Source organism: Protopterus annectens, chromosome 3.part1, assembly GCF_019279795.1.
Source record: "Protopterus annectens isolate FY-2018-M chromosome 3.part1, PAN1.0, whole genome shotgun sequence".
Classification (NCBI taxonomy): domain Eukaryota; kingdom Metazoa; phylum Chordata; order Ceratodontiformes; family Protopteridae; genus Protopterus; species Protopterus annectens.
In genome coordinates, this window is record NC_056732.1 from 1,707,048,873 (window position 1) to 1,707,068,151 (window position 19,279).

At 45.5% G+C, this 19,279-nt stretch overlaps 1 protein-coding gene across 1 annotated transcript in view; it reads left to right on the forward strand.

Moving 5' to 3' along the window:
* GRINA (glutamate ionotropic receptor NMDA type subunit associated protein 1) overlaps positions 1–19,279 on the forward strand; it is a gene marked incomplete in the record, with an annotated part of 1,506,806 nt that overhangs the window by 501,493 nt on the left and 986,034 nt on the right.

Genomic DNA, 19,279 nt, shown 5'->3' on the forward strand with positions numbered 1-19,279 from the left:
AAGGATGATTTTGATAGCTCCAGATTGGCCTCGGCAACACTGGTATCCACTACTACGGAGTCTGGTAAAGAAGCCTCCATGGCCTTTACCTCTGATTCCTCATCTGTTATCTCAGAAGGGTCATCTGCTCAATGTCAAGCTTCACTCTCTTCATCTAACAGCCTGGCATATTCTCTGTTGAAGCACAGCAGGTCTCAACTTCCTCAACAAGTTTTAAATGTGATTATGGAAGCTAGAAGACCTAGTACAAGGAAGGTGTAAAAATGGAAGAGATTTTTATTTTGGAGTACAGCAAAGAATTTGGAGATTTCTGAGCCTAATTTGAGTGTGGCTCTTCAATATCTTACTGAGTTATTGGACAAAGGTTTGTCCTTCTCTTCCATTAAGATTCATGCTGCAGCAATTTCAGCTCACTATGATTGTGACCCACCTTTGTTTTCGCATCCTTTGTTCAAGCAGTTTCTTAGAGGGCAAAGAATATAAGACTACTCCTGCTTGGGATCTCAATTTTGTGTTGGAAAAACTTACTCTACAACCTTTTGAGCCTGCGGCTACTGCTGAATTGAAATACTTGTCATGGAAGACTGCTTTTCTGTTGGCTATTACTTCTGCAAGAAGGGTGTCTGAGTTGCAGGCCCTTATGGCAGTAGAGCCCTTTTTGATTTTTCATAAGGATAGGGTATCATTACGTACTAATCCTTCCTTTATGCCTAAGGTGGTTTCTAGTGTGGCTTTAAACCAAACTATTCATTTGCCTACTTTTTATGCAGACCCCCAAATTAAAGGGGAAAAGATTTTGCACACTTTAGATGTACACAGGCAATTGAGATATTATTTGAGCAGGACTAAGGATTTTAGGCAGTCTCAGCAGTTGTTTGTTTCTTTTGCTTTGAGTTCACAAGGCAAGCCTGTGTCAAAACAAACTATTTCCAGGTGGATTGGCTTTTGCATTGCATTTTGTTATTCCCATCATGGCAAGGCGATTCCAGCTGGGATTAGGCCTCATTCCACTAGGGCTACTGCCACTTCAACAGCATTTCTAAGGGGGCTACTTGGAGTTCAGTGCATACTTTCTCTAAGCATTATCACCTTCCTATCTACTCTAAGTCTAGGGCTGGTTTTGCCACAGCTGTTTTGCAAGGCATGTTGTCAGCTCCTACTTCTTCATAATTTGCCAGCCTCCCTTACCTCTGCTTTGGGATTCTACCCAATAGTCAGGACTGCAGCAATGGAAGACGAAGAACATAGTACAGTTTTGTACCTACCATAAATGTAGATGTTAGAGGATTCCATTGCTGCAGTCCAATTTACCCTCCCTCCTTCCCCTCTGTATTTAGGGGTGGTTGTGTAGGTGAGTTTACATGCTTATATTTTTTGTATATATTGCTATATATATTGTACATGTTTTTTGGTGCAGGTTTTTTTTTGGGACTTGTCTTTTTGGGTCTTCTGACATCTGGGGCAAGAAAAGACTGAGGATATGACGTCGGTCATGCGGACTATACCCAATAGTCAGGACTGCAGCAATGGAATCCTCGAACATCTACATTTATGGTAGGTACAAAACTGTACTTTTCCATTCCTAAAGAACTTATATCAATGCCCAGCTTGGACCTTACCTCAAATACCCCCTCTACTGTCCCAGCAAAACAATCTGATCCTGCACAGCCAACTCAGGACTTTAAACCTGGCAGCATGGCGGATAATGTAGTCTTACAAAAGACACCTCTCAGTAAAGCTGTGTTGGATGTCATTTTGGAGGCCGGAAGGCTTAGTACTAGAAAATCTTATGCTGGAAAATGGAAGAGATTCTGTGCTTGGAACCACGCACAAGTGATACAACTGTGCCAAATATTCCTCAGATTTTGCAATACTTAACTGAGATGCTGGACAAAGGCCTATCTTTTTCATCTATTAAAATTCATGCCTCTGCCATTTTGGCTCATTACAATACAGAGCCACCAATCTTTTCTCATCCCTTATTAAAACAGTACCTTAGAGGATCCAAAAATTTAAGGCCTCCAATTAGATCACCAATGCCTGCATGGGACCTCAACTAAGTCTTGGAAAAACTCACCCTGCCTTTTTTTGAGCCAACTGCTAATATAAAGTTTTTAGCTTGGAAAACAGCTCTGCTCCTAGCAATAACTTCTGCAAGACTAGATGTCCTTCAAGAATGCAACTGCAGTCATAACATATGGGTTGTCCTGCCTCAGGCAGCCCTCGGTCGGCCGGATTCCAAAGTCTGGGTCCGACGTCAGCTGATGTCGCATTTCTCTCCGACGTCAGTGCGGCTGGAGTATATAAGCATCAGCCGACGCCTTTTTCTTCAGTCTTTCTTGCCACGCAGTGCCCGAAGCAGAAGCAGTTCGCAAGTGCCGGTCGGTCAGCTCCTGTATTCTTCGATCCGAAGTCATCAAAAAAGCTAAGTACCCCGTTGGGGACCTTTTCTTGCCTCAGCCGATGTCAGAAATTACTGAAAAAGTTAACAATTGTCTGTCTTGTGGTAAACAAATACCTCAAAAGGATTTCCACTCTTACTGTCTTCCTTGCCTTGGCCCAGACCACGACGTTTCGGCCTGTGTCGCCTGTGCTCGCTTCAATAAGCGCACTCTCAGGCGCCGGGCGGAGTTCGCTGAAGATTTTTTCGGTGATAAATTTGCTTATACAATGCCGTCGGAACTTCCGACATCGCAAACTCCTAAGAAACGAAAAGACCGGGACCTACATCCTCAGCCCGCGTCTTCCACCGACTCCACGCCAGAACATACCGCGAGTGCTCCGGTTCCCCCTGAGACGGTTATTTCACCGCTCCGAACCGAAGACACCGCATTACCGATACCTCCGATACCGGAGGCCACACCGACGCCAATTAAAGATTTTCCTCCGGATACTGAAACCGAGGAAATGCCCGAGACCATTGCTGTAGATAAGGTCACTCCAGCATGTGGAGCTGCTAGGCCTCCTATGGCCATGTCTATTAAGGCTTATACACGTGCTAAGGCAGCCAGCAAGACCAAGCACCTTACTGTTAAAGCCTTACCTCAGCCTACTCCTGAAACACAAATCATGACTATGGCCGCAGACTTAATTTCCATGATTAGAGGTTCACAGGCCCATCCTCTCTGTTCACTCCGAGGGCCAGGAAGAGCTCTTCCAGACCTATGAGGACTCGGATGCAGAGGACTCCATCCCCTCGGCCTCCCCTCCTGAGGACATTTCTTTTGGGGAAGTTCTGCATACCATGAGGGAACATTTTAAGTGGCAAGGCCAGGAATATTCTGAATCCAGAAAGCGTCTTCGAACCTTCCTTAAAAAGCCCCAACACAGGCCCCTGGCTATACCTCCTGTGCTTGATGTTTTAGATGACCTATACTCTGACTCCAGTGTTACCCCGGATACTCTTCCTCCTGCTCCAGCCAAGCCAGACAGATATTATAGGGTCCCAGAAACACATTCTCATTTCTTTAGGGCCCATGCTGTTGATTTAGAAACTATTTCTCAGGGACCTAAAGGGGTTTCAGCATCCACCTCCAAAAATCCTTTGCCTTTCAACAGGGAAGCTAGGTCATTACAGAGATGGGGGAAAAAGGTCTACACCTCCACTACTTTATCTATGAGAGCTCTGAATTGCCTCTTTCATATGTTTCAATATCAGGATTACCTGTTAGATGATTTACAGAAAACATTGGCCTCTCCTGAACCTTTAGACAGGAAGTCTTTGCAGGAAGCTGTACATAATTCTCAGCAAGTCAGCAATCACTTTCTGCAGTGTGGATATGATGCATTGGAAGCTTCATGTAGGGCAGCTATGACAGGGGGTCATTCGTAGACATGCATGGTTAAAAGAACAACCTCTACCAGATCATGTTAAGGCAAAACTTCTTGATGCACCCTTGGAAAAGAACAAGCTTTTTGGTGCTAATGCTAAAGATGTGTTAAAGTCCATCGAGGAAAAAGCAAAATCAGTTCAGACGGACAAAGATTTCCTCCAGGTTCAGCCACCCAGATTCAGCAGGAATTGGCCTTCTAAAAACTGGTCCTTTCCTAATCCTGAAAGATTTCAAAGGGGTAAAAACAGGCGTGGCCGAGGAAGAGGACAATACAGAGGTTCTTACAGGGGACGACAATGGCAACCAGCAAACCAAAGAAGTGACACAGGGGTCTCCCCTGCCACACAGGGACAATCTCAATGACTTTCCTCTACTTCCGCTGACCAAGGAGCAAATAGAAGCTCCCTTGGGCGGAAAATTTTCTCTGTTTTCAGACAGTTGGCACAAATTGACAAAGGACAAATGGATTTTGGACATTATAGACCAAGGTTACAGGTTCCACTTTCATACCTTACCAAGAAAACAAGGCATGCCAAACCTACAACAAAACCAGAGGGCAGAGGCTATCAAGCAAATTTCTCTGCTTGCTCAGATCAAAGCAATAGAAAGAGTTCCACAACAAGAACAAGGCCAGGGATTTTACTCAAGACTGTTCCTTGTTCCAAGAAAAGAAACTCAATGGAGACCAATACTGGATTTGTCCGCATTAAACAACTTTCTCATAGTACCAAAGTTCAAAATGGTGACTCTACAGCAACTCCTTCCCATGCTGGGCAAGGGGTCTTGGCTGATTACTCTGGACCTCAAGGAGGCATACCTGCATGTCCCTATCAGACACAGCTGCAGAAGATACCTCAGATTTCTTGCAGGGCCAGAGCATTATCGATTCTCAGCATTGCCATTTGGCTTATCTACTGCGCCCAGAGTATTCACAAAATGCCTGGCTTCAGTAATTGCTCATTGCAGGCTCCAGGGGATCCAAATTTACCCGTACCTGGACGACTGCCCCATACAAGCGGACGACAAATTGATTTTGACAAAAAACTTGAACTATGTCATACAATTGCTACAGGCTCTGGGATACACAGTCAACTTCCAAAAGTCAAGACTTCAGCCATCCCAGCAAACAACCTTCTTAGGAGCCAATCTAGACACAGCCTCTCCAATGGCTTACCTGACAGAAGACAAGCAAGAGAAGTTAACTCATTATTTCAAAGGTTTGGCAAAACTCACCCAGATGACTGCAAGGAAATTCCTACAGGCCCTGGGTTACATGGCATCCTGCATTTTCCTGGTTCCATTAGCAAGACTACACATGAGAAAGCTTCAATGGTACCTAAAAAGCCTATGGTCTCAGCACAGCAACAACCTAGAGACAACCATACCGCTCATTCCATGCCTACAAAAGGAATTCCTATGGTGGGCCTCAGTAAGCCAGGCAAACACAGGTATGTCATTCAAAAAACCTCAGATAACACAGGCCATGACCACAGACGCCTCAGACCTTGGATGGGGGGCGCACATGGAGGGCAGATGTATACAAGGACAATGGTCTCCAAAGGAAACACATCTGCATATAAACCAAAAGGAAATGCTGGCAGTAATGCATGCCATCGAGGCCTTTCGACAACAACTTCAGCAAGGCCGTCTACTGATACGGACAGACAACACCACTGTGATGTGGTACATAAACAAGCAAGGGGGCACCCATTCTTACCCCCTTTGCAGACTGACAATGAATCTTTGGGAAAAATCACTGAGCCTAAACATACAGTTGCAATCCCAGTTTGTTCCAGGCAAAGACAGTGTGCTGGCGGACAGCCTAAGCAGGAATTTCATAGATCCACACGAGTGGAGGTTACATCCGAAAATCTTCACACAACTCACCTCGACATGGGGCAGGCCAGAAGTAGACCTATTTGCCTCCCACCTCAACCATCATCTACAGAAATTCTGTTCAAGGACATATCATCCACAAGCTTGGAAAATAGATGCTCTTTCATTCAACTGGAACTCCTTAAAAATCTATGCATTTCCACCTCTGCCACTGATGACCACAGTATTACTAAAGATCAAAGCAGGAGAGGCCCAAGGGGATCCTAATAGCTCCAGACTGGCCAAGACAACACTGGTATCCACTACTACAGAGCATATGTCACAACAAAAAGTGGGCCCTTCCCCAATGGCCCCTACTTTTGACTCAACACAACTTCAAAACAGTACATCCAAACCTTCAGACGCTGCAGCTAACAGCCTGGGAGATTCCATGAATAACCTCAATCTATCTCTCTCCAAGGAAGTTCAGTGGATATTAACAGAAGCTCGAAGACCATCCACCAGAAAGGTTTACTTAGCAAAATGGAAGAAATTCAGCATTTGGAATACCAGCAAAGGGACATGATGCATCATTATTGAACATCCCACTCATCCAGGAATATTTGGCAGATATGCTACAGAATGGACTCTCCTATTCTTCCATAAAGATACATGCTTCAGCTATTTCAGCTAGATATAACACTGATCCACCTGTGTTTTCACATCCTTTAAGGCAATTCCTCAGGGGAATCAAGAACATTAAGCCACCAAGAAAGGCTCCAGTGCCAGCTCGGGACCTCAACTTTGTCCTAGAAAAACTGACTCTACCTCCCTTTGAGCCAGCAGCTTCAGTGGACTTACAATTTCTCTCATGGAAGACAGCTTTCCTGTTGGCAATCACCTCAGCAAGAAGGGTCTCGGAACTACAGGCCCTAATGGCAATACCACCGTTCATAATCTTTCACAGAGACAGGGTCTCCTTAAGAACCAACCCTACTTTTATGCCAAAGGTGGTATCCAGGGTTTCTTTAAATCAAGCTATTCACCTGCCTACTTTCTTCCCCAATCCTGAGAGCAAAGGGGAAAGACTGTTGCATACCTTGGGCATTCACAGACAACTTTGCTACTACCTGGACAGAACCAAGACCAGTAGGAAGTCTGATCAGCTTTTTGTAGATTACGCCCCTGGAGTACAAGGAAAAGCAATTTCCAAACAGACTATTTCAAAATGGATTGGACATTGCATCAGATTTTGTTATTCCTTCCATGGGAAGAATGTTCCAGCCAATGTCAGACCACACTCCACCAGAGCTACAGCCACCTCTACAGCATTGTTAAGAGGGTTCCTACAAAAGACATTCTAGAAGCTGCTACATGGAGCTCCGTGCATACATTCTCCAAACACTACAATCTCCCTTTATACTCCAGATCCAGAGCAGGCTTTGCTTCGGCAGTCCTGCAGGGTTTGATTGACACACCATCTCTTTCCAGCTAAGCTATGGTATTCAACCCATATGTTATGACTGCAGTTGCATTCTTGAAGGACATAGTACAGTTTTGTACCTACCATAAATGTAGATGTCCGATAGATATGCAACTGCAGTCGGATTTTCCCTCCCTCCATACCCCTCTATGCCTTGGGTCCACTCCTATCCCTGTTTCTCTTAGCTGGGGATATCTGTTATGGTGTATCTGTTTATTGCTTACTTATTTGTCTGGAATCCTGTTTTTGTCTTCCAATTTGATTACAGCCTTCCTTGGAGGGCACCTGGCATCTGGGGCAAGAAACACTGAAGAAAATGGCGTCGGCTGATGCTTATATACTCCAGCCGCACTGACGTCTGAGAGAAATGCGACATCAGCCGACGTCGAACCCAGACTTTGGAATCCGGCCGACCGAGGGCTGCCTGAGGCAGGACAACCCATATGTTATGACTGCAGTTGCATATCTATCGGACATCTACATTTATGGTAGGTACAAAACTGTACTTTTTAGAGCTACAGGCACTCACGGCTATGGAGCCTTTTATCATTTTTTATCCAGGCAGGGTCTCTCTGAGGACAAGCCCAACATTTATTCCTAAGGTGGTGTCCAGTGTGACTCTTAACCAAACTATTCATCTGCCAACTTTTTATCCAAATCCACAGAACAAGGGGGAGAGAATTCTGCATTCTTTGTACGTACACAGACAGCTTAGATTCTACTTGGACAGAACCAAAGTTTTCAGAAAGACAGGGCAATTACTAGTGGCATATGCTGCAGGATCACAAGGAAAGGCTATCTCAAAGCAGACTGTTTCAAAAGTGGATAGGCCACTGCATTCCTTTCTGCTACTTACACCATGGCAAGCCAGTGGCTAAGGGCATTAGCCCACATTCAACCAGAGCTGCAACCACTTCTCGGGGGAGTACCAACCAAGGACATTTTAGAGGCTGCTACTTGGAGTTCAGTGCACACCTTTACAAAGCACTATCATCTGCCACTCTACTCTAAATCCAGGGCAGGCTTTGCCACTGCAGTTCTGCAGGGCCTCATAGCCACTCCTAATGCTGTTTAGCTCCAGCCACCCATCCATAGCTTTGGGACTCTACCTAAATGTAATGACTGCAACAGTGAAACACGAAGAACATAGTACAGTTGTGTACACTTACCATAAATGTAGATGTACGAGTGTATTCACTGTTGCAGTCCAGGTTACCTACCCTCCTTCCCCCTTTTCTTCTGATGGAACCTATCATTCCTTCTCTGATTTATACAACCTATGTGGTGTATTTGCTAGTAGATGAAGGTAAAATTTATATTGGTGCATGTTTATATATATATATATATATATATATATATATATGTATATATGTATATATAATATATATATATATATGTATATACATATATATATATATTTATATATATATATATATATACACATACACATCATTTTGGCTACCCTTTTAGGGGGCACCTGACATAGGTGCAAGAAATGGCGTCGGCCGCATCTTTTATACCCCTGACGACCTGATGTCAGGGAAGGGGTGACAGCAGCCAACACAGGACCCAGGACTTTGAAATTCAGGCCGACTGAGGGCAACCTGCCAGCAGGATTACCCTAAATGTAATGACTACAACAGTGAATACACTCGAACATCTGTATTTATGGTAAGTGTACACAACTGTACTTTACCCTCCCTCCAGCCCCCTGACTTCTATTGACTATACCTCTGTTCTTGTTTACTATGCTTAAAGCTCTTAGGTGTGTTTGCGTTTTTGTTGGAGGTGTAACCTTGTATATAATTGCTTCCCATTATGGGGGCACCTGACATCTGGGGCAAGAAAAACTGATGTAATGACATTGGCTGCATGCTTTATACCCCTGACTACCTGACGTCATGGAAGATGAGACAGCAACCGATGCAGGACCCAAGACTTAGATAATCAGACCGACTGAGGGCTACCTGCAAGCAGATAACCCAAATATGATGACTGCAACAGTGAGTACACTCGAACATCTACATTTATGGTAAGTGTACACAACTGTACTTTCGCAAGTGCCGGTCGGCCGCCACCTGAAATGTTCGTTATTTGAGTTTCAAACCTGAAGTCTTCTAAATCTAAGTACTCTGTTGGGGATCCTTTTTTCTTGCTCTAACCGATATCAGAAAAAGTTAACAATTGTCTTTCCTGTGGAAAGCAAATAACTCGCAAAGATTTTCATTCGTAGTCACCTGTTTAGGCCCAGACCACGACGTTCCTCGCTGTCAGTTTTGTGCCTTGTTCAACGCCCGAATTATTTGTCGTCCGGCTATCTTTGTCGCTAAATTCTTTCGCTTTCGTTCTCCATATTCCAAAATGCCTTTGATAAGCCATCCGACTACCGATCTTCCAAAAAAAAAACGTAAGGATAAACATAGAGACAGACTGCATAGGTCCAAAACTGCCAACGATGCTTCCGTTAAGCTAGTCGCCAATCCGCCGGTACTCGGTGAGGTGCTTTCGCAGCCTTTGATACCCACTTCTACTGATTTGCAGGCCTCTGCTGAGACATTTTTGGAGTCTGGTATGCAGCGAGTTTTTTTTATGACTATGGAACCTGCGGATGTGTCCGGAGCCAGTGTACAGGCACCAGCTTCTAACGGTGTATTCCGACCTTCTGATGTTCGTATTAAACCAACTTCTTTTTTGACTAAAACTTTTGAGTTTCTCAGGGCCAGAGTTCACACTACGTCTACAAAACCGACTACCAAAGTGCATGCTCAACTTCTCAGGCCACAGAAACAAATGCTTAGAATGCCTGAAGACCGTATAACTTTAATTAGGGGAAGCCAGCCTTCCCCCTCCAAAAGACAAAGAATTGATTTTCCTTCTGATTCTACAGACCATTAGTCTGATGACTCTGATCCCTCTGATGACCAGGACATTCCTTTATCTACCTATGAGGATTCATATGCCAAAGATTCCATTCCCTCTGCCTCCCCTCCAGGGGATTTTTCTTTTGGTGAAACCTTGCACACCTTAAGAGAACATTTCCGCTGGGAATGCCAGGACTTTCCTCAGTCCAGAAAGAGACTCAGAGAATTTTTAGACTTTCCTCAACACAGGGCTCTTGCTATACCCCACTGTCCTGGAAATTGTGGATGTCTTCATGGAATCCAGTCTGACTCCTGATACTTTACCACCAGATCCTAGAAAGCCTGACAGGTACTACAGAGTACCTGACTCTCACAAATTTCTCTTTAAGAATCCCACTGCGGATCCAGAGACCATTTCTCAGGGACCTAAAGGCATTAAGGCTATTACAGCCAAGAATCCTACCCCTTTGGAAAGGGATTCTAGGGCTTTAGACAGATGGGGTAAGAAGGTATATACCTCTGCAACTCTTGCCATCAGGGCTTTGAATGGCTAGATGTCCTTCAAGGATGCATCTGCAGTCATAACAAATGGGTTGTCCTGTCGTCAGGCAGCCCTTCGGTCGGCCGGATTCCAAAGTCTGGGTCCGGCTTCAACTGATGTCGCACTCCACCCAACGTCATCTCTGCTGGTCTTCGGGTATAAAGGCATCAGCCGACGCCATTTTCCTCAGTCTTTCTTGCCGCGTGGCGCCCGAAGCAGAAGCTGTTCGCAAGTGCCGTTCGGCTAGTTTTACATGTTAAAGTCCCAGAAACATATCATGGAACTGATTAAACAAAAGATGTTGTTGCTTTCAGATTATGCAGAAAATAAAGATTTACAAGAATTAATGCATTCTGCAAACCAAGCTAGTAAACCTACTTTGCAGTGTGGTTTTGATGCCTTAGAAGCATCTTGCAGGGCTGCTGTCACTGGGTTTGTACTGAGAAGGCATGCTTGGCTGAAGGAACAAATCTTGCCAGACCATGTCAAAGCAAAATTACTAGATGCCCCATTACACCAGGAATGTTTGTTTGGCACAAAAGCAGAAGTTGTTCTTAAACAGATGGAGGAAAAAGCCAAATCTATGCAAAATATTTCTTACAGGTACAGCCACCCAGATTCAGTAGGCATTGGCCTTCAAAAAACTGTCCCTTTCCAGTCCCTCCCAGGCCCGATCAGTCCATACCCAGGGCCAACAGACCACCAAGATTAGTCTCAGGGTATGCAGAGATCCAAACAATGGAGTGCTCGCACCTCAAAAACAGGGAGTGGTTAGCCACCCCCTTATGGAAAAAGTTCACAACGACTTTTCTATCATCCTTCCCAGCCATGCCCAAGTACTTGCACCCCTAGGAGGAAAACTCACCCTTCATACAAAAAACTGGATGTCCATTACCCAGGACCGATGGGTTCCAAACATATTATCCCAGGGTCACAGATTCCACTTCCACTCACTGCCAACCCCAAGTGGGATGCCAGACCATCCTCCAAACCAGTGAGCAGAGGCTCAAAAGCAAGTACTTTCTCTTCTCAATATCAGGGTATTCAACCTGTCCCAGTAGGCCAAAGGGGACAGGGTCTCTACTCCAGACTGTTGCTGGTGCCCAGAAAAGAGAGCTCTTGACCCCCTATTCTGGATCTGTCAATCCACAACACTTTCCTGGTGGTCCCAAAATTAAAAATGCTTACACTGCAACAGCTACTGCTTATGCTAGCCAAGGATGCCTGGCTAGTCACCCTGGACTTAAAAGAAGCTTATCTGCACATCCCCATAAGGGAATCTTGCAGGAAATATCTATGTTTCAGGCCAGGCTTTATGCGCTATCAGTTCACTTTGGCTTATCTACTGCACCCAGAGTTTTCACAAAGTGCCTTGCTCCAGCCATTGCATTCTATAGGCAGAGAAGTATTGAAATGCACCCATACTTGGATGATTGCCTGATTCAGGCGGAAAGTCAGGATTTGCTACTCCAGCACCTGACATTTGTAAAGAGACTTCTAACTTCCCTGGGGTACACCATCAACGAAAATAAATAACTGTTGCCAAGCTAAAAAATGTATTCCTGGGAGCAAGCTTGAATACAACTTCCCAGATGGCATTCCTCACTCCAGAAAAACAGGTCTATTTGACAAACTACTTCAAACTAATGGCCACCAAAATCCAGCTATCTGCAAGAAAAATTCTGCAGGCTCTGGGATTCATGGCCTCATGCATTCTACTAACTCCGTATGCAAGACTGCATATGAGGAAACTTCAGTGATACTTAAAAAGTCTATGGTGTCAACATTCTCAGGACCTGGAAACAGTGATTCCTATCATTCCTTGTTTAAGGGCAGAGTTCCTTTGGTGGGCAGAGGCATGCAACCAAAACAAGGGATTTCCTTTCACTCAACCCCTCGCCGTCCAAACCCCTGACAACAGATGCATCAGAATATGCATGGGGGGGCTCACATGGCAGGGAAATGAATTCAAGGCAAATGGAGCCCTGCAGAAATTCACCTGCATATCAATCAAAAAGAAATGTTAACTGTACAGAATGCTCTAACAGCTTTCAAATACCTTATCCTTCTAGCTGAGTGCCTAATAAGGACAAGGCAACAAAACAGTTATGTGGTACATAAACAAGCAGGGGGGAACTCATTCCTACCTACTCTGCAGGTTAGCCATGGCCTTGTGGAAGACAGCCTTGAGCAACCAAGTGCACCTGGAAGCTCAATTCCTGCCAGGCAAAGAAAATTCACTGGCAGACTACTTAAGCAGAAACCCTACTGGACCCACACGAGTGGAAACTGGAACCCAACTTATTCAAACTTCTGATCCAGAGGTGGGGGACACCAGAGGTGGACCTCTTTGCCTCCCCCCCAAAACCATCAACTGAAAATATTTTGCACCAGAAATCCCCACAGCAAGGCTTGGAAAGTGGATGCCATATCCTTTGCATGGGAAAACCTTTCAGTTTATGCCTTTCCCCCTCTGCCCCTCCTCTCAAAAGTACTACTCGAGATCAAACGGGACAGACCAAGGACAATCCATATTGCCCCATACTGGCCACACCAGCACTGGTACCCTCTCCTTTGAAGTCTGTCAGCAGGGCCACCCTGGCACCTACATCAGACCCCCCTCTCTGCTGTTCCAGCAAGAGGGATGGATTTTGCATCCACAGCTGCAAACCCTAAACCTTGCAGCCTGGCTTATCCCCTGAATACCCCACCAGCAATCCTCAGCAAACAGGTGCTGGATGTCATCCTCGAGGCCAGAAGGCCTAGTACTAGGAAATCCTATTTTGAAAAATGGAAAAGATATTGTTCCTGGAGCCAGTCTCAAGGAAAGGACACAGCCGTGCCCAACTTACCTCAAATCCTAGATTAGCTAGTAGAGCTGCTTCACAGAGGCCGATCCTTCTCTTCCATTAAGATTCATGCCTCTGCCATCTCAGCTCATTACAGTACTGAGCGTCCTCTCTTTTCTCACCCTCTCATCAAACAGTTCCTGAGAGGAGCTAACAATTTAAGGCCCTCTAGGAGAGCTCCCACCTCAGCCTGGGACCTTAATTTTGTTCTGGAAAAGCTCACGCTTCAACCTTTTGAACCTGTGGCTGCAGCAGAGTTAAAATTCCTCTCTTGGAAAACAGCCTTACTTCTAGCACTTCTAGCCATCACTTCAGCTAGAAGAATATCTATGTCACAGGCTCTAATGGCTGTAGAAACCTTCATTAATGTCCTTCAAGGATGCATCTGCAGTCATAACATATGGGTTGTCCTGCCTCAGGCAGCCCTTCGGTCGGCCGGATTCCAAAGTCTGGGTCTGGCCTCGGCTGATGTCGCACTTTCCCCGACGTCAGAGCGTCTGGGGTATAAAAGCATCAGCCGACGCCATTTTCCTCAGTCTTTCTTGCTATGCGGTGCCCAAAGCAGAAGCTGTTTGCAAGTGCCGGTCGGTCAGATCCAGTGAATTCAGCTACCGAAGACTTCGAAAAAGCTAAGCACCCCGTTGGGGACTCTCTCTTGCCTCAGCCGATGTCAGACAAAGTAAATAATTGTTTAACTTGTGGGAAACAAGTACCTCATAAGGATTTCCATTCCTACTGCCTTCCCTGCTTAGGCCCAGACCACGACGTATCGGCCTGTTCAGCCTGTGCTTCCTTCAACCGACGAACTCTTAGACGTCGGTCGGAGTTTGCAGAGGAATTTTTTGGGGCCAGTTTTGCATATAAAATGCCGTCGGAGACTCCGACATCGCATTTGGTGAAAAAACGGAAGGACAAGGACTGACACTTGCGGCCCGCGGTTTCGGCTGAAACCACGGTAAGGCCTACCGCGAGTGTCTCTGTTTCGGCCGAAACCGAGTCCTCGGAGATTCCTTCTTCCGAATCCATTCAACCAACCACCGCGGCCCAGGAGGCCCCGGCTGAGTCGGCTACCGAGCTACCTACCGAAACCAGTGTCCAGGAAATGTCCGACACCATACCTTTGGACATTTCTACTCCTGCACGTGGGGCAGCTAGGCCCCCTGCTTCCATGTCCATTAAGACCTTTTCCAGGGCTAAAGCTGCTAAACTTTCTAAAGCTTTGCCTCCCAAGACTACCTCCCAGAGGCCTTCCTCTAGTTCTCAGATCCTCAGCCTTGCAGAGGACCTTATTTCTTTAATTAGAGGTTCACAACCTCACCCGGACAGGGCCTCTCACCCTCCACCAGACAAAAGGCCCAGGACTGACCCCTCTGACCCACACTCTTCAGATGATTCCACGGATGGATCTGAGTTGTCAGACCACCAGGAGGAGGCTTATTCACCCTATGAGGATTCTGATGCTGAAGAATCTATCCCTTCGGCCTCCCCTCCTGAAGAGTTTTCCTTTGGTGAGACTCTACACTCCATGAGAGAACATTTTCAATGGCAATGTCAGGAATTCTCTGATTCTAGAAAAAGATTAAGGACCTTTTTACATTTGCCTCAACATATGCCCTTAGCTATACCTCCTGTTTTGAATGTAATTGATGATGTGTACAATGATGTCAGTACAGCCCCTGATACTCTCCCTCCGGCCCCTACCAAACCTGATAGATACTACAGGGTCCCGGATTCTCATTTCCATCTGTATAAAGCCCATTCTGCAGACCCAGGAACTATTTCTCAGGGCCCTAAAGGGGTTGTGGCCGCCATTGCCAAAAATCCTCTTCCCTCTGAAAGAGAGTCTAGAGCTTTAGAGAGATGGGGAAAGAAGGTATATACTTCTGCAACTCTTTCCGTCAGGGCATTAAATTGTCAATTTCATATGATACAGTACCAAGAGTATTTGTTAGATGAACTGAATAAGAAACTTTCTTCTCCTGAACCCCTTGACCGTAAATCCCTTCAGGATTTGGTACACAACTCACAGCAGGTTAGTAATCATTTCTTAAAATGTGGCTATGATGCATTGGAGGCTTCATTTAGGTCAGCTATGACTGGGGCAGTTATTCGTAGGCATGCCTGGCTGAAGGAACAATCTTTGCCAGACCATGTTAAAGCTAAACTCCTGGATGCTCCAATGGAGAAACAAAATTTATTTGGCTCCTCTGCTCAGGAGGTCTTAAAAAAGTTTGAAGAAAAGGCAAAATCTGTGCAAACAGTTAAGGATTTCCTGCAAGTACAACCACCGAGATTCAGCAGAAACTGGCCTACTAAGAATTGGTCCTTTCCAGACTCGGACAGAACCCAGAGAGGCAGGAACAGATGCCCCAGAGGCAGAGGCCAATCCAAGGGCTCCTACAGAGGCCGTCAGTGGCAGCCTGCCAACCAGAGAAGTAGTGCAACAGCAGCAACAACTACTACTACACCAGGACAGGCTCAATGACTTTACTCTGATTCCGCCTACCAGGGCTCAACTGGAAACACCCTTGGGCGGAAAGCTTGCTTTATTCTCAAAAAACTGGCATTATATTACAAGGGACACATGGACACTGCAAATAATAGACAAAGGATACAGGTTCCACTTCCACACTTTGCCAAAAAGAAACAGAATGCCAAACCTACCACCAAATCAGAGAGCAGAGGCTTTAAAGCAGACCAACAACTTGCTTCAAATGAAAGCTATAGGAAAGGTACCACTTTCAGAACAAGGCCAAGGATTTTACTCCAGACTATTCCTTGTACCAAGAAAAGAAAATCAATGGAGGCCTATCCTCGACCTGTCCGCACTGAATAATTACCTCATTGTTCCAAAATTCAAGATGCTGACCCTACAGCAACTTCTTCCCATGTTGGGCAAGGAGTCTTGGCTGGTGACTCTAGATCTCAAGGAGGCATACCTGCACGTCCCTATTCGACCAAGTTGCAGAAGACACCTCAGATTTCTTGCAGGATCAGAGCATCATCAATTCTCAGCATTGCCCTTTGGCTTATCTACTGCGCCCAGAGTATTCACGAAATGCCTGGCATCAGTAATTGCACACTGCAGACTTCAGGGGATTCAAATCTACCCATATCTGGACGACTGCCTTATACAAGCGGACAACAAGGGAAATTTGATAAAGGACTTGGCCTATGCCATCCACCTGCTACAGGCCTTGGGATACACAGTCAACATCCAAAAGTCAAGACTTGTTCCATCCCAAAGGATAACCTTTTTGGGTGCAGATCTGCACACAACCACCCAAATGGCCTTTCTCACAGAAGAAAAACAAAAACAACTTCCGGATTACTTCATGACTCTGACCAGACAAACTCAGCTTACTGCAAGGAAAATCCTGCAGGCCCTGGGTTACATGGCATCCTGCATAATTCTGTTACCACAGGCCAGGCTGCATATGAGAAAATTACAATGGTACCTAAGGAGTGTATGGTCTCAACACAGTCACAGTTTAGAAACTTTGATACCAATCATTCCTTGCCTTCAAAAGGAATTCCTGAGGTGGGCTCAGGCCTGCCAGTCCAACAGAGGGTTGCCTTTCAACAAACCAAAAACAAAACAAACCATCACCACGGACGCTTCAGACCGAGGATGGGGAGCACACATGGAGGGCAAATGTATCCAAGGCCTATGGTCTCAAGGGCAGCTACGCATGCACATAAACCAAAAGGAAATGCTGGCAGTGATGCATGCAATTGAGGCTTTCAAACCCTTCCTCCATCAAGGCCACCTGTTAAGGACAGGCAACACCACGGTCATGTGGTACATAAACAAGCAGGGAGGCACACACTCCTACCCTCTATGCCGGCTAGCTATGAATCTATGGGAACTATGCCTGAAACTCAATATCCAACTACAGTCCCAGTTCGTGCCAGGAAAACAGAATACACTGGCAGACAGCTTACGCAGAACTACCATGGATGCACACGAATGGATGCTGCACCCAGACATCTTCCAACTCATAGCAAAGGCATGGGGAATGCCGGAGATAGATCTGTTCGCCTCCCACCTCAACCATCAGCTGAAGACATTCTGCTCAAGGACATACCACCCACAAGCTTGGAGGGTGGACTCTCTCTCTTTCAGCTGGAAAGCTCTAAAAGTATATGCCTTCCCACCTCTCCCATTAATGTACAAGGTTCTACTGAAGATCAGGGAGGAACAGCCAAGAGTGATTCTGATAGCTCCAGACTGGCCAAAGCAACACTGGTATCCACTATTGAGGAGTATGTCACAGGCAAAACCATGGCCTCTCCCCCTATGGCCTCTTTTTGTGACGCAGAACAATTTCAAGATCATGCATCCCAACTTGAAAACATTGCAGCTAACTGCCTGGAAAATTCCTTAAATCCCAATCAAAATGTTTTATCACAGAGAGTGAAGGACATTATCATGGAAGCTCGCAGGCCTTCCACAAGGAAGATGTACTCAGCTAAATGGAAAAGATTTCTCATTTGGAACACATCAAAAGGCTCAGATGTGACAGTGGCAAGCATGACACATATTCTGGAATACTTAGCAGAATTGTTCCACAATGGCCTGTCCTATTCTTCCATTAAGATTCATGCCTCAGCAATTTCAGCAGAATACAATGTGGATCCACCTATCTTCTCACACCCTCTCCTCAGGCAATTTCTGAGAGGGATCAAAAATATTAAACCTCCCAAGAAAACCCCCTCTACCTGCTTGGGATCTCAACTTTGTGTTGGAGAAACTAACACTTCCTCCTTTTGAACCAGCAGCATCAGCGGATCTACATTTTCTGTCTTGGAAAACTGCATTCCTTCTGGCAATAACTTCAGCAAGAAGAGTATCTGAGTTACAAGCATTAATGGCAGTACAGCCATTTCTTATCTTCCATCAGGACAGAGTTTCACTAAGAACCAATCCTACTTTTATGCCAAAGGTGGTATCTAGGGTATCCTTGAACCAAGCTATTCACTTGCCTACGTTCTTCCCAAATCCACAGAATAGAGGGGAAAAACTTCTGCACACCCTGGATATACACAGACAACTACGCTACTACTTGGACAGAACTAAAAGTAGCAGAAAAACTGACCAACTATTTGTAGCATATGCTACTGGGGTGCAAGGAAAAGCAATTTCCAAACAGACAATTTCAAAATGGATAGGAAATTGCATTCAATTTTGTTACTCCTTTCATGGAAAGACAGTTCCTGCAAACATCAGGCTTCATTCCACAAGGGCCACGGCCACCACTGCAGCCTTCCTACGAGGGGTGGCTACCAAGGACATTTTAGAAGCTGCTACTTGGAGCTCCGTGCATACATTTGCCAAACATTACAATCTACCTTTATACTCCAGATCCAGAGCAGGTTTTGCTACTGCAGTCCTGCAGGGGATCTTAACTACACCATCCTTTTCTTAGTACCTCCTCCCCCAGATTGGCTATGGTATTCTACCCATATGTTATGACTGCAGATGCATCCTTGAAGGACATAGTACAGTTTTGTACCTACCATAAATGTAGATGTCCGATAGGTATGCATCTGCAGTCAGGTTTACCCTCCCTCCTACCCCTCTGTGGTATTCCTAGGGTGCTTAACCCTCTTTTAGCTAGCTGGGGGAATCTATTATGGTGTATTTGTTTGTATATACATGTATATATATATATAATTTTGCAAATGTTTGGAACTTTATTGCATTTATCCAAATTTAGCCTTCCTAGAGGGCACGTGGCATCTGGGGCAAGAAAAACTGAGGAAAATGGCGTCGGCTGATGCTTTTATACCCCAGACGCTCTGACATCGGGGAAAGTGCGACATCAGCCGAGGCCAGACCCAGACTTTGGAATCCGGCCGACCGAAGGGCTGCCTGAGGCAGGACAAACCCATAT